The sequence below is a fragment of the Schistocerca cancellata genome, chromosome 2, assembly GCF_023864275.1.
Source record: "Schistocerca cancellata isolate TAMUIC-IGC-003103 chromosome 2, iqSchCanc2.1, whole genome shotgun sequence".
In the NCBI taxonomy this organism is placed as follows: Eukaryota; Metazoa; Arthropoda; class Insecta; order Orthoptera; family Acrididae; genus Schistocerca; species Schistocerca cancellata.
Window position 1 is genome coordinate 309,406,728 of NC_064627.1, and position 2,828 is coordinate 309,409,555.

A 2,828-nucleotide genomic window follows, 5' to 3' on the forward strand; every position below is an offset into this window, starting at 1 on the left:
TCCTCGACCAAGAAACGTGCCAGAACTGCGAGCTCGCATCAACGATGCTTTCGAACTCATTGATGGGGACATGCTGCGCCGAGTGTGGAAGGAACTTGATTTCGGCTTGATGTCTGCCGAATCACTAAAGGGGCACATATCGAACATTTGTGAATGCCTAAAAAAACTTTGAGTTTTTGTATGTGTGTGCAAAGCATTGTGAAAATATGGTTCAAATGGCTCTGAGCACTATGGGACTCAACTGCTGTGGTCATAAGTCCCCTAGAACTTAGAACTACTTAAACCTAACTAACCTAAGGACAGCACACAACACCCAGCCATCACGAGGCAGAGAAAATCCCTGACCCCGCCGGGAATCGAACCCGGGAACCCGGGCGTGGGAAGCGAGAACGCTACCGCACGACCACGAGATGCGGGCATTGTGAAAATATCTCAAATAATAAAGTTATTGTAGAGCTGTGAAATCGCTTCAATCATTTGTAATAGCCCTGTAATGAGCTAGGGCGCAAGAAAGTAACCTCATAAATATACACAGGTTGGTTCTTATTAGCGTTTGAAACTTCCGAAAGCGACGTAGACGACGCTGAGACAACTTCATATAAGAAATATGGTGTCGCAAATGTCGGGAAATACCCGAAAAGTGGCTGACAAATTGTGAACGTTTAGCGTCACCATATGAGATATCTCGCTGCACGAGCCTGTCACTCCGTCGCAGGATATCGTCCCAATGCAAGTCCTCACACCGGTATGGCTCCGGGCCCACGTGCGCGACTTCAGTGCACGCAGCTGAGGGTACGAGTCCTGCGTCTGGCAGGCAGTATATTTGTCATTGAATTAGACAATTGTATAAGTTTATATTGAGGTGAGATTTATTATTGTAATTACCGGTCGCGCGATCTCCGCCGGTTAATTGCGAAGTACAGTGCAGCAGAAACATACGGTACTGCTTCACAAGTAAACGAGTATAGACTCCCGAACTGCGTCCTTACCGGTAAATGGCCTATGTTTTCTTTACTAAATAGCGTCTATAAACAAAAAATAGAAGGAACAAAAGGAAAGAAACACAAAATAAGAGAAGCTTTTATATGATTGCAGCGAGGACAATAATTTTGTAACTTCTGCGTTTGGAACAGGTCATACTTGCAAAATTTGTTCAGTATTCGCATCGTTTGCTCGAATGCAAGTATTGCATCGCTCAATCATCCCTTTACTCCCAAACCCAAACGCTTCATCTGTGGCGAGATATGTTATCTGGCGACGTCACATGTTCAATTTCTCGTCTTTTTGGGTATTTCCCTACATTTGCGGCATCATGTGTCTTGTATTAAATTATTTGTCTCAGCGACATATATGTTGCTTCAGAGGTTTCAGGAGTTTTTAGACGTCAACAACAATCATCCTGTGTACAGACGTACAAGCTCAACTTAAAAGTAAAACTTATATTTACCTGCCAACGGCCTTGCCGCAATGGTAACACCGGTTCCCGTCAGATCACCGAAGTTAACCGCTGTCGGGCTGGGCTAGCACTTGGATGGGTGACCATCCGGTCTGCCGAGCCCTGTTGGCAAGCAGGGTGCATTCAGCCCTTGTGAGGCAAACTGAAGAGCTACTTGACTGAAAAGTCTCGTGAACTGACATACGGCCGGCAGAGCGGTGTCCTGACCGTTGCGCCTTCCAGTGCCTCTTCGGACTGAGTTAGACAGGGTGGTCGGAAATTGCCGTTACAGACTTCTAGGACTTGCAGAGGGGAGTGAGTACATCGTATTTTGAATAGGAACCCATGTCCGGAAACGTCACCCAACGAGACTACAGAGCGTCAAAGTTATAGGCGCGGGCGTCTATAAATGTATGTATACACGGGGTGATTCCGTGATGATGTTACAGACGTTCTAGGATGATGGAGAACGATAAATGTATTAATTTGAAGTAAGGATCCCTGTACCGGAAACGAACGAGTCGAAAGTTATAAACTAAAACCGTTCTGATACATCTGAAAGTTGAATACATGTACCAGTTCTTGTGTTGTGAAGAGTGTAGGGTTGGTAACTTTCAGAGGTGGTAGTGTGGACAAAAAAAAAAAAAAAAGTCCAATAAACGTGGACTCTACAATGCATACCTGAGGAGCTATGACCATTCGTTCATCTTGACTAACGTGAAACACATCTCCTCTATGGAACAAGTGTTCAGAGCTGTTAAGGTACGAACTTTTACTGGACATTTTTTCTCGTTTTGTCCACACTACCACCTCTGAAAGTTATCAACCCTACACTCTTCGCAACACAAGTACCGGTACACGTATTCAACTGCCAGAGGTATCAGAACGGTTTCCGTTTATGACTTTCGACTCGTTCTGTTCCGGTGCAGGGATCCTTACTTCAAATTAAGACGTTTATCGTTCATCATCCTAGTAATCTGTAACAACATCACGGAATCATCCCACGTATACGTACATTTACAGACGCCCGCGTCTCTAAATTTGACGGTCTGTAGTCTCGTTGGGTGGCGTTTCCGGACATGGGTTCCTATTCAAAATACGGTGTACTCACTGCCCTCTGCAAGCCCTAGAAGTTTGTAACGGATATTTCTGACCACCCTGTATATTTACCTTCTTAAAACTCTCACAATGAATAAAACAGAAATATTTCGTGCTGTTCGTGCACAATCTGTGATTTTTTTTTATCCGCTCATTTTCGTGTACAGTTCATCAGCTTGTATGAAATATTATATATGATGATTATCAAAAGTTTGACATTCTAGATCCATTCACAATAGCGCCAGTTTCGATTTGATAATTTAATTTTTTTTCGTTTATGATTCTGAGTACGTCT

At 43.8% G+C, this 2,828-nt stretch overlaps 1 pseudogene; it reads left to right on the forward strand.

Moving 5' to 3' along the window:
• The first annotated feature begins 1,449 nt into the window (after positions 1 to 1,449).
• Positions 1,450 to 1,567, forward strand: LOC126163776 (5S ribosomal RNA; annotated as a pseudogene).
• Positions 1,568 to 2,828: the final 1,261 nt, after the last annotated feature.